Here is a 13,329-nt window from a genome sequence, read left to right as displayed (position 1 = left end):
ATTTGAAGACAGTGAGGTCTGGGGGCATGCCCGTTACTGCAGCATCACGTGGTCTATCCTGAAAGATATACTGAACCTCATGCTTTCAAAGAAGCTTCAAGAATATGCAAAAGGAGCTTGTTCTAAAACTCCAGTTTCAACAGTCATTCTGAGCACACAAAGGTGGTGAGGGAGACAGTTCTTTTTGGACCTCCACATCCTCAGTTGGTTCGCCAAAGTCACTGGCTCAGGTCCCCAGTCTGCTGATAGTCACTGGGTCTGGAGGGGCACACACAGAGGTGGGCCCTGGGGCTGGAAGGGGCAGATTTCTGGGTGAAAAGCCAAGGGTTAAAATGGAATTAAACAAAAATTCAGTTTCTTGGCCACACTAATTACACTAAGCGCTCAACCACCACTTGTGGCTAGCAGCTACCATATTAGCATCAATAAGCAACATTTTCGTCCTCATAGAAAATTCAACTGGACAGTGATGAAGGATTTAAGGTTAGTCATCACTATACCTTGATAAAGGCCTAAATCTTACAGCTCATATATAAAAGAATCTCAGTTTAGGCTTTCCCAATGATGACAGCAATCCTAACAATTTTAATAATATTACAAATAACTATTTACGAGGACTGAAAGTTCTAAATTGTGTTTTTCAACAACCAAGCTACAGACAGAATTTAAATATCACTGAGAAGCTAATACAGTACAAGGCTGTCTCAAGGAGGAGGCGGCCAAAGCATATGGAACCAACGAAAGAGGGAAGGAAAAGTGTCAGAAAGGCGTCGAAGAGTTAATAAGAAGAGCTTACAGTGTTTTGTGATGAGTGTGGTATGCCAGCTTTATATTTTTTTAATTCTTTAAAAATTCTAAATAAATATGCATTGTTATACCTAGCTCTGTACCTGGAATTTTATATTCCTTTTCTTAAGAAACATGACCCCCCCATCCCTGGAAAAAAAAAAAAAGCATCAGTCTCTATAAAATTTTTCTGTAAATCCTATAAAATAAAACCTTATCTACGCTGGACAGAACTGATTTTAACTAGTGGTTTTTGTTTTTAAAGCAAAGTCACTGAGAGCCTCTTCCCTGAGGCTCTGTGTTCCACATCTGTGCTGAGTTGCATAGTGTTCCTCCAAATTCATGTCCAACTGGAACCTGTGACTGTGACCTTCTCTGGAAACTGGGTCTTTGCCGATGTAATCAAGTTAAGAGGAGGTCATGCTGAAGTGAAAATGTTAGTTGCTCAGTCATGTCTGACTCTTTGCGACCCCATGGACTGCAGCCCTCCAGGCTCCTCATGGAATCAAGTTGAGAAGAGATCATGCGGGATCAGGGTTGGCCCTGCATCCAATGACTGGTGCCCTTCCGTAAGAAGAGGGAGATTCGGACACACAGACACTACACAGTGAAGGCGGGCACGCTGAGGACACAGATGAGGTCTGCTGCCCACAAGCCCAAGTGTGCTGGCAGCCACCAGGAGCTGGAAGATGCAGAAAACACTCCTCCAGAGGGGCCTCTGGAAAACCATGACCCTGCTGACACCTTGGTTTTGGACTTTTAACCCCAAGAACTTCAAAATGATAAATTTCTGTTGTTCACCACCACCAAGTTTGCGGTAACTGGTTGGACAGCATCCATGGAAAATCATACAATATCCTGCATATTGATTTGATCTAATTTCCATTCTATCCTATGACTTGAGTACAATTATTTATTAAAGGACATTTACAATGCTTTTATTTACAACAAATACCACATGTTAGATATACATTTCCAGTGAAAGAAAGTGAACAGGACAAGAATACATGAAGTAAACATCACAACACTGAAGTCTGGTCTCGCTTAAGCAACAAGAAATGTCACATACTGTCATTACACCTTGAATTCTGATTTGAACTCAGGAAATAAAAGGAAAGCCAGAGGAATCATCTACATTTTATGAATGTGAAAACACATTGCCTATCTCTGAATAGAAAAAGCATGATTTGTGAGTTTATCTCCATTGACTTATGTTCAAACATGCCCTTCTGATTAAATAGAAAAAAAAAATACACATCAAATTCTTAACTTGTAAAATCATTCCAAAACAATCAAATTGAGATGCTATGATGACACCATCCTCTGCTAGCATGAAAAAAGCAATATACAAATACAACTCTCTGACCTGGTAAGTTTTTTCCCCAGAGTTCAGTGGGAAATTGTGTGTATGGGACAGGGGTGGGGAACGGGTCAGCAGGATGAGAGAAGATACGCCAGTGGGAAACTTGATCAAACCGTTCACATTACAAGAGCATATTAAACAATGAAGGTCAACCTGCAGGGTTTTAAAAGATTCCTAGAGGTAGAACGCTAGAGGTAATCCACGTTGCAAGCTCCATTCCTGCCCGTAAGGGCCACAGAGCCAAGTCAGCCTCACAAGCCAGGCCGGCTTCTTCAGGCGGCGCTACTGTCATCAGGCCCGATCTTTCTGCCCAGCAGCACCCCGCTCTGCAGAGCTGTCTCTTTGCTCCCCAACTGAAACAGTGGGTCTGCACCCACAGAGGGGGGTGCCCCAGGCTCACCCCCTGCAGAGAAATACTCATTTTGAGAGTAAAAACCTGTAGCCAGAATGCTATAATGAGCTTGTTTAATAATGTTTTTTGTATTTTGCGACACTTTGATATTTTGGGACCCTCCCTGACAGGGAAGAGATGGCCCTTCCTTGGCAGCAAATTCTTTTGGGGGGGGGTCTGAATTTTTTAAAAACTTTTTTTTTGTATTGGGGTATAGCCAGTTAACAATGCTGTGATAGTTTCAGGTGAACAGCGAAGGGACTCAGCCATGCACGTACATGAATACATTCCCTTGGCAAGCAACTCTGAGAGACAGCATCAAGAACCCATCAAGAACCATGACTCTCACAGGAAAACCAACCAATCCAGCACCCACCTCCTCTAATGGCTCTTACTTGCCAGGAGGCAAGACTGCTCTGCCCGAGTCACCCAGGGCCGGCACCAGACAACTGGAGGCCACCCTGCAGCCCAGAGCCCCCGACATTATTCAAACCAGCCCGCACCTTGCTGTCTCCCTGCCTTCATAATACAAGCTCCGCCCGCTCTCTCCCCTCACTCCCCTCACTCCAGGCCCAGCCTCCGCTGGACCTGCTGCTTCTCCCTGTGGCCCTGGGCAGCACGGCACCACCCTCTCCACGCTGCCACTCAGTCACCTCCGTGTGGGTTGGGACTTCCCAGGCGTTCCAGTGGTAAGAATCCACTTTGCCAGCTTCCCTGGTGGTCCAGTGGGTGGGAATCTGCCTGCCAATGCAGGGGACACAGGTTCAGTCCCTGGCCTGGGAGGATCCCACATGTCTCAGAGCAAGTAAGCCTCTGCACCACAGCTACTGAGCCCACGTGCTGCAACTACAGAGGCTCGCATGCCCAGAGCCCATGCTCCACTTCAAGAGAAGCCGCTGCAAAGAGAAGCCTGTGCACTGGAACCAGAGCAGCCGCCACCGACTGCTAGAGAAAGCCCTCGTGCAGTGAAGACCCAACACAGTCAAAAAAAAAAAACACTTAGAGAAATCCCCCTGAATAAATAAATCTTAAAAAAAAAAAAATCCCAGGGGACCTTCATTTTATCTCTGGTCAGGAACTGAGATCCCACACACTGCGGGGCAACTAAGCCCTCATGTCACACCTAGAGAGCCTGCACTCTGCAAGTAAAGATTCCCACATGACGCAACTAAGACGCAATGCATCCAAACATCTTTGTAAAAAATCCTGTGGGTACGTTTTAACACAGCTGGTGCAGCGGGCAGGGCGACTCTGCCCTTGACAGAGTGGCATGCCCATGACTGCTCCTGACTCACTAGGCAGACGCCTCTGGGGGCACGGCCAGCTGCTGGCACCCCTGGGCTCCACCGCTCCGGCTGCCATCGCTGCCGTGGTTTTCCAGCCTGAATCGTGGGCGGACCCCGCAGCCTGGCCCTCTGCGACCCTCACGCACTCTCGGGTGCTGTAGTCCAGGCTGATGTTAAAGGTAAACCACCAGTTGGCCCCCTCTGGGGTACCTACCGTCCCATTTGATTCTCTACCCAGACAGCCTCACTTCTGGGCTGGTGACCCCAAGGGTGACTAGGATAACTGGCTGACAAGGCAGCCTCCTTCCAAAAGTAGGGGGGACCTCCCTGAGCAGTCTGTGCCTGAATCTGAGTCTCAGCAACCAAGGCAACAGCCCAGCTAAGTACCCCCTGCCCCCGTTCTATGAGTGACGGGCCCCTGCCCTGCCCTTTCAGGGGTGTCCCCAGCACAAAGCCCAGGTGTTGGTCCAGTGTGGGCAAGGCCGACACGGTGCCAGCAGCCCTCCTCAGGGAAGCCACAGAGCCTAGACGTGTAAGACTGCTTCCAGAGTGAACCTCTGCCATCGCCTGCCTTGCTGCTGCGTGGCCTGTCCCTAAGCCAGCGGGATGTTACAGATCCCTTCTGAGGAGAGCGGCAGCTCAACATCCTCTGCTCTGTGTAAACTGTAACTCAGTTTCCTAAAACAAGGAAAAGGAACTGGGGAAGGAGTGCTTTGTCCCCAGTCCCCCGGGATCTGAGGATGCTTCCCAGCCCGTGTCTGCTCCACCGAGCTCTTTGTGACCCTCTGGACTGTGGCCTGCCATGCTTCCGCTGGGCATGGAATTTCCCGGCAGTAATACTGGAGTGGGTTGTTATTTCTTCTCCAGGGGACCTTCCTGACCCAGGGATTGAACACAACTCCTGTGTCTCCTGTATTGGCAGGAGGATTCTTTACCACTGAGACACCTGGGAAGCTTCTCAGCTCATACGAGACGGCAGATCTCCTGGCCGACGTGTCTGGGCATCACGCGTGTCACTGCCTATGAAGATGCTACGAGCTTCCTCCCAAATCAGGATGCTGCACCTCCGCTCTCGCAGCCCCTGTGATGTGGGCTGGGGTACCCTAGAAAGGGGGCCTCTCAAGACCATGAGGAGCTGATCAGGCCACACCAAAGGAAAAAAACGAAAAAAAGAATCATGCACAGACGACCAAAAAAAAAAAAAGAGAAGAGAGAGAGAGAGAAAGAAAAGAGATACAAGGCATCCTGAAAAATTTTAAAGAAAAAGGGGTAAAGGGGATGGATGATGCTACAGTCAGCAGCTGTCCTGGGGAGAGGCTTCTGCCCGAGGCTCCAGGTCTCTTCTCCAGCCCCTCTCCCTCCAGTCAGACAGAAACTAAAAACCTCAAGTTCAGGGGCTAAAGGCTTGAAAGAGAAAACTATTTTTAAAAAAGAAAAACAGAAAAGGAAAAGTATCCACCTAGACACAGAGGAGAAAATAAAAGATAACTGTATAGATCTATCTGCCTATATGTGTATGTATATGCATTTCTGCATTAAAATTATATATAATTATATAGTAATTATAGGACTCCCCTGTAGCTCAAACAGTAAAGAATCTGCCTGCAACGCAGGAGACCTGGGCTTGACTCCTGGGTCAGGAGGATCCTCTAAAGAAGGGAATGGCAATCCACTCCAGCATTCTTGCTTGTAGAATCTCATAGACAGAGAAGCCTGGAGGGCTATAGTTTGTGGGGTCACAAAGAGTCGGACATGACTGAGCGACCAACACTATATATTAATTACACTATAAGTATTTTAGTTATATCATATATAATTTTAATGCAAATAAAATATATACAGTGAAACTTTTTAAAGGGAAACTTCACTAAAGTGGAGTCAGGAGGCCAGAAGGGCTGCTCATGCCATACCACTCTGACATTAATCACAGGAAGTGCCATCAATTACAGACCCCAACAGAAGAATCACCAACAAGAAGGGATCAATTCCAGGCCCCAACTGGGACAGATGTACACTGCATCTGCCGGACACTGACTGCCGATAAACCAAAGTCGCTGATAAACCCCTGTTTATTTTGAAGGTCACCAGCACATATACGCAGGCTTCCCTGGCAGCTCCACGGGGTCACGAGAGAGTTGGAGACGACTTAGCTCCTGACCAACAGTCCATATACGTATGTAACTACACTAAAACAGAGGTCTACGACTTGGTCCCGTTGGAAATCCAGAATCCATACACTAAAAGTTTATATCACAAATTATCCAATTAGCGGTATTTGGTCCTATCCAAAACACCCATGTGGACATCTGGTCCACACTCAACGGTCTTGTCAAAAACACGTTTGGTCTTGTCAAAAAACATCCAACCTTAGGAAACATCCCTGGGTTCAAACAGTCAGTAACATGTCTTTATACTTCTGGTTTACAGGATTAATACCTGAAGAATACTATCATGTTTCATTAGTCCAATAATTGTGCCGTAGCTATATTGCTGACAGTATCGCTTCTTGCCCAGTAGCCCAGCTGGTAACCGCACATGGGGTCGGGCTCAGACCCTGCAGTAGGAGCTGAGACTGGGAGCTCATGAGACATGGCGAACTAATATGTCACTGGGCTATTTTTTTTTTTTTTTGGCATTTCAATTGTGTTTTTACCTTTCTTGAAATAATAAAGCACAATATGCTGAAAATGTTGCTTTCTCTGTGATAAGGAACCCATCTGCCAAAGCAGGATAAACAAGAGATGTGGGTTCAATCCCTGGGTCAGAAAGATGCCCTGGAGGAGGGCAAGCAACCTATTCCAATATTCTTGCCTGGAGAATCCCATGGACAGAGAAGTCTGGGGGGCTATAGGCCAATCAGTTGCAGAGAGTCAGACACGAGAGAAGCAACTTAGCATGTACACAAAAATTCACCAATTTCAATACTTTTTTTTAAATGCATGCTGAAATGACAGCTATCACCATACAGTGTAACAAAATTATTCTGAACGAAGTTAAAGACAACTAGGGGCTACCTGCATTTGCATGGGAAAGAAATCACATTAACCCTTTATTGTGCACAGCAGATCTCAAGATTGCGAATATAAATGTTATTAGACAACTACCAAAAACAGAAACAAAAGGATGCTTGTTTCACTGTCACAATCATGTTGGTAAAAAGTATCTCCTTTGGGTCTAACACAAGAATACGTGACAACAGAAAGACACTCCCGTAGTGACTGGAGACTTCCACTGATGCCTTTGGAAGACGTGAATGGCCCTTCGAGTACACTGTGGAGAATGCAGAAGAAAACGTCAACGACTGAATGAATAATGCTGAAAGCGTGTACGTTTGTGGAAGGCGTGGCAGAGGCAGAAAACCGGAGCTCCAGGATTCCACTAGAAACCTGAGTGTTTATACAGCAGGACTGAATGGTGGTCAAGGGGTAAACCACACCGTGGAAGGCTGGCAAAGCACATTTCTAAAGCTGATGGCAGCGCATCCTCCTTCAGTGGAGAGGGCTACTGAAGCTGAAAAGATGAAGAGCAAAGCAATGAACAAGTCATCATCCAGACTCTTGGTGGTCACACTCAAAGACGGGCATGAACTTCATAACGATACCAACAAAATCAAGTTCACATAACCAACATTTTTAACATATGTAACTAACATAAAGCCAACAATCAGGTGAGTATGTGCGTGAGCACAGCAACTGCTCATCCACTGAAGAATAACCTCGCTGAACTTCATGATGAGGAAGAACAAGAATAAATGTGAAATCCCAATCATCATGAGCTGCAGTAAAAATAATAAAATTTTAACAAAGTGAAATGTTTGCGTTATTTGACAAATCATAGACCAAATGTCTCAAGGGACGTTTTGAGATTGTTGTTCAGTTGCTAAGCTGTGTCCTCCTCTTTGCAACCCCATGGACTGCACACACCAGGCCTCCCTACCCCTCATTATCTCCCGTAGTTGGCCCAAGGGATGTTTTGAACAGGACCAAATGTTCTGCAAGGGGTCTCTGTCATTACTGCAAAAAGCCAGGACCTTGAAAGAAATACTGCTCCATGTTTAAGTGCTCCAGGTACCTCCAGCCCTCCAGTCAGCCTCCCCAGTGTTCTCCTGTCCCCAGTGACAGGTCTCCTGAAAGTCTCCAGGGGCTCTTCCCAATCCTTCTACCAACTGTCTTGGAGAAACACCACTCTTCAGACTGGAAAAGACTCTTTCTGTCCCTACTGACACCAGAGCTACACTCTCAGTGCTCAATACTATTACCATTCAACAGTCCCTGCTTCAGAGTTCTGAACAGTTCAAATATTTGGGTCTCTAAAAAACCTCACCAGGTTTCCAGCTCTAAATTTACCCCCCTCTGCTTAGGCCTTTTTGGAGATACCCATCCTTTTCTCCTTAGCTCCTCTGCTCTTATTCATTTATTTGGTTGAGATTTAAGAAAAATATCATAACAGAAGAATATTCTTCTCCCAAAAGGTGGAAATAATTCTAGAACTTGACAGCAGCCGCAACAAAAAGAGCCGATTAGGTGAATCAAATGCCCCTTCGATATCTTTAATTTGCTCTGTTTCTAACGGCCAATTAAAGAACACTAATCATATATATCCCTATTGGATCAGCTACCACCCTCCTTAGGGACAAAATCCTCAAATGATATTGGCAGAATCCACAGTGCACCTCCTATGGAGATCCAAACAGATCCCTCAAAACCTTTCCCCAGAATTAGTTAGTATCTTATAAATAAAGAGGCCCTTTAAGACACTAATTCAGGAATACGAGACTGTAAAGCCCAGGATCTCATTATCCATCGCACCTTTCTCCACATCACTCCTATTTCACCTGTGAAGAAACCAAACAGCCAGCGAGGCAGGTTTGTCCGGGATCTCTGAGACATAATCAATATTGCTGACTATGATACTGCTGTCCTCGGCCCCACACTTTTATCAGCTTTCATCCCTACCGACAACAATTTTTTCTGTGACTGATTTATGTAATGCTTTCCTTAGTACCCCAGTAGATAAAGCCAGACAGTATCTTTTCACCTTTACTTGGGAAGGACAGCAATACACCTGGAGAGTAATGCCCCAGACGGTCACTGCAAGCCCTTCTGATTTCTCATAAACTTTAAAGGCTGATCTAGATGGTATCAAGCTCCCTGAGGGTGACTTATATTTCTGCTCCCCTCCACGAGTGTTCTCACAAGAAAACATAGCCTCTATTGGCTAAACTTCTAGTCTGAAAGCGACAAAGTCTCTTGGGAAAAACGACAGTTTGTTCACACTCAAGTTCACTATTTAGGACATTTAATCTCAAAACAAGGACTGCATTTAGACAGCTTCACTGCATCCTGAACGCCCTAAAGCTCAAAACCAACTGCAAGGTTTTCCAGGATTGGCAGGTAACTGTCGCAACTAGATCCCAAACTTTTCCCTTATGAACCAACCATTATATACCTTGTTAAAAAACTACTGAACTTAACCCTATCTTCTGGGAAGATTCAGATGGCATGACTTTTAAATCTTAAAGGAATGTTTAATAAATCCCCCTGCCCTTGGATATCACAATTATCGACTTCCTGTAAGAAAGACACCCCACGTCTGCTGCTTGGCACTGAAGCGACTGTGAGGAGGTACCCCATGTCCAAGGGCAGAGAAGCACCAGCAAGACAGTAGGGGCTGGAGCAGCAGCTGCGCCAGGGTTGGAGCGACTCTGAGGAAATATCCCACGTCCAAGGGCAAAGGAAAAGCTCCAGCAAGACAAAAGGAGGGGCAAAATCGCATTTAGAATCAAACCCCATACCTGCCAGAGAGGCTCACAGGGCTCAAATATGACCTTCTGCACAACAGGACCCAGAAACTGAGCCAGAACTGTGTTTGGGTGTCTCCTGTGGGGTACGGGTCAGCTGTGGACTGCTGCAGGGCCAGGGACTCTGGGTGCTGAGACTTGGGTATGGCATGAGCCCTCTTGGAAAAGGTCGCCATTAACCCCAGCATAGAGCTGCCAGAACTTACACAGGGCTGGGAAACAGACCCTTGGAGGGCACAAACAGAACCTTGTGCGCACCACCCAGGGAGAAAGGAGCAGTGATCCACAGGAGACTGTCCCGGACTTGCCCATGAGCGTCCAGGAATACCTGGCGGAAGCGTGGGTCGGCGGTGGCACGCTGCAGGGTTGGGGGCACTGAGTGTAGCAGTGTGTGCGTGGGACAGTTTAAGGAGGTCCCCACTAGCTTCACTGCCTCCACCACGGTGTGGCTTCAGGTAAAATAACAGGGAGGGAACATGGCCCTGCCCTTCAACGGAAAATTGGACTGAAGATTTACTGAGCGTGGCCCTGCCCAGCAGAACAAGATACCGTATGCCCTTCAGTCAATACTTCCTACTGGGAGGTTTCCATAATCCTCTAGTCCTTCTCCATCAGAGGGAAGACAGAGAATAAGAGTCAAAGAAAATTAACCAATTTGGTCACATGGACCACAGCCTTGTCTAGCTCAGTGAAACTGTGAGCCATGCCCTGTGGGGCCATCCAAGACAGACGGATCATGGTGGTGTGGGCTCACAAAGCGTGGTCCACTGGAGAAGGGTGGCAAACCATTTCAGGATTCTTGCACGAGAGCCCCAGGAACAGTATGAAAAGGAAAACAGAAAGGACACTGAAAGATGAACTCCGCAGGTCAGTAGGTGCCCAATATGCTACTGGAGATCAGTGGAGAACTAACTGCAGAAAGAATGAAGAGACAGAGCCAAAGCAAGAACAACATCCGGTTGTGGATGTGACTGGTGATGGAAGGAAAGTTCAATGCTGTAAAGAGCAATATTGCACAAGAACCTGGAATGTTAGGTCCATGAATCAAGCCAAGTTGAGCAGCGAGCAGCCGAGATGAGATACCCCACATCCAAGGTACGGAGCGCCGGCCAAGAGGAGAAATCCCATGTTCAAGGTAAGGAGCAACTACAGCGCTTTGCTGGAGCAGCCGTGAAGAGATACCTCACGTCCAAGGTAAGCGAAACCCAAGTAAGACGGTAGGAGCTGAGAGAGGGCATCAGAGGGCAGACAGACTGAAATCACAATCACAGCAAAGTAGCCAATCTGATATCATGGACCACAGCCTTGTCTAACTCAGTGAAACTAAGCCATGCCACGTAGGGCCACCCAAAACGGACGGGTCATGGTGGAGAGGTCTCATAAAATGTGTCCACTGGAGAACGGAATGGCAAACTTCTTCAGTATTCTTGCCTTGAGAGCCTATGAACAGTAAGAAAAGAAAAAAGATAGCACACTGAAAGATGAACTTCCCAGGTTGGTAGGTGCCCAAAAGGCTACTGAGATCAGTGGAGAACTAACTCCAGAAAGAATGAACACAGCCACTACAGGGAACAGTGTGGAGATTCCTTAAAAAACTGGAAATAGAACTGCCTCATGACCCAGCAATCCCACTGCTGGGCATACACACTGAGGAAACCAGAATCGAAAGAGACACGTGTACGCCACTGTTCATCGCAGCACTGTTTATAACAGCCAGGACATGGAAGCCACCTAGATGTCCATCAGCAGATGAATGGATAAGAAAGCTGTGGTACATATACACAATGGTACATATACACATATACTCAGTCATTAAAAAGAATACATCTGAATCAGTTCTAATGAGGTGGATGAAACTGGAGCCGATTGTACAGAGTGAAGTAAGCCAGAAAGAAAAACACCAATACAGTATACTAACACATATATATGGAATTTAGAAAGATGGTAATAATAACCCTGTATGTGAGACAGCAAAAGAGACACAGATGTATCGAACAATCTTTTGGACTCTGTAGGAGAGGGAGAGGGTGGGATGATTTGGGAGAATGGCATTGAAACATGTATAATATCATATAAGAAATGAATCACTAGTCTAGGTTTGATGCAGGATACAGGATTCTTGGAGCTGGTGCACTGGAATGACCCAGAGAGATGGTATGGGGAGGGAGGTGGGAGGGGGTTTCAGGATTGGGAACACGTGTACATCCATGGCAGATTCATGTTGATGTGTGGCAAAACCAATACAGTATTGTAAAGTTAAAAAAATAATAATAATAAAAAATTAAATTTAAAAAAAAAAAGAAGGAAGGGACAGAGTCAAAGCAAAAACAAAACCCAGTTGTGGATGGGACTGGTGATGGAAGGAAAGTCCAATGCTTAAAGAGCAATACTGCACAGGTACCTTGAATATTAGGTGGCTTCCTAGTGGCTCAGAGGTTAAAGCGTCTGCCTGCAATGCGGGAGACCTGGGTTTGATTCCTGAGTCAGGAAGATCCCCTGGAGAAGGAAAGGGCAACCCACTCCAGTATTTTTGCCTGGAAAATCCCATGGACAGAGGAGCCTGGTGTACTGCAGTCCACAGGGTCACAAAGAGTCAGACACGACTGAGCAACTTGACTCACTCACTCACCCACCTTGAACGTTAGGTACCCGAATCAAGGCAAACTGGATCAGGGAGCAGCAGAGAGGAGACACCCCATGTCTAAGGAAAGGAGCAGCAGCCGAGAGGAGACACCCTACATCCCAAGTAAGAGAAACCCAAGTAAGATGGTAGGAGCTGAGAGAGGGCATCAGAGGGCAGACAGACTGAAACCACAGTCACAGAAAACTAGCCAATCTGATCACAAGGACCACAGCCTTGTCTAACTCAATGAAACTAAGTCATGCCTTGTAGGGCCACCCAAGACGGACAGGTCATGGTGCAAAGGTCTCACAAAATGTGTCCACTGGAGAAGGGAATGGCAAACCACTTCAGTATTCTTGCCTGGAGAACCCCATGAACAGTATGAGAAGCAAAAAGATAGGACACTGAAAGATGAATTCCGCAGGTCAGTAGGTGCCAAATATGCTACTGGGGACAGTGGAGAACTAACTCCAGACAGACTGAAGAGACAAAGCCAAGGCAAAAACAACACCCGGTTGTGCATGTGACTGGTGGTGGAATGAAAGTTCAATGCTGTAAAGAGCAATATTGCTAGGGACCTGGATTGTCAGGACCATGAATCAAGGCAAACTGGAGCAGCGAGAGGCTGAGAGGAGATACGCCTTGTCCAAGGTCAGGAGTGGAGGCCAAGAGGAGATACACCATGTCCAAGGACAGGAGCGTGACCAAGAGGAGATACCCCAGGTCCAAGGTCAGGGGCAGCGGCTGGCTTTGCTGGAGTCCCGTGAAGAGATGCCCCAAGTCCAAGGTAAGAAAAACTGCATTAAGGCAGTAGAGGCTGAGAGAAGGCTTCAGAGGGCAGACAGACTGAAACCACAATCACAGCAAAGTAGCTAATCTGGTCACATGGACCACAGCCTCATCTAACTCAAAGAACTGAAGAGCCATGCCCTGGAAGGCCACCAAGACGGACGGGTCATGCTGCAGCGTTCTGACAAAAAGTGGTCGACTGCACAAGGCAATGGGAAACCACTCCAGTATTCTTGCCTTGAGAACCCCATGAACAGTATGAAAAGTAAAAAGACAGGCCACTGAAAGATG

At 46.7% G+C, this 13,329-nt stretch overlaps 1 protein-coding gene across 1 annotated transcript in view; it reads right to left on the bottom strand.

The window, feature by feature from the left end:
* Positions 1–6,845: 6,845 nt before the first annotated feature.
* Positions 6,846–13,329, bottom strand: part of LONRF2 (LON peptidase N-terminal domain and ring finger 2) — a 67,701-nt gene continuing 61,217 nt past the window's right edge. Inside the window, 1 exon segment of the mRNA XM_069581933.1 lies at positions 6,846–7,336. The gene's annotated coding sequence lies outside the window, so the exon portion shown is untranslated.

Source organism: Ovis canadensis, chromosome 3 (assembly GCF_042477335.2).
Source record: "Ovis canadensis isolate MfBH-ARS-UI-01 breed Bighorn chromosome 3, ARS-UI_OviCan_v2, whole genome shotgun sequence".
NCBI classification, from domain to species: Eukaryota; Metazoa; Chordata; class Mammalia; order Artiodactyla; family Bovidae; genus Ovis; species Ovis canadensis.
This window is presented reverse-complemented; position numbering and strand designations above follow the sequence as displayed.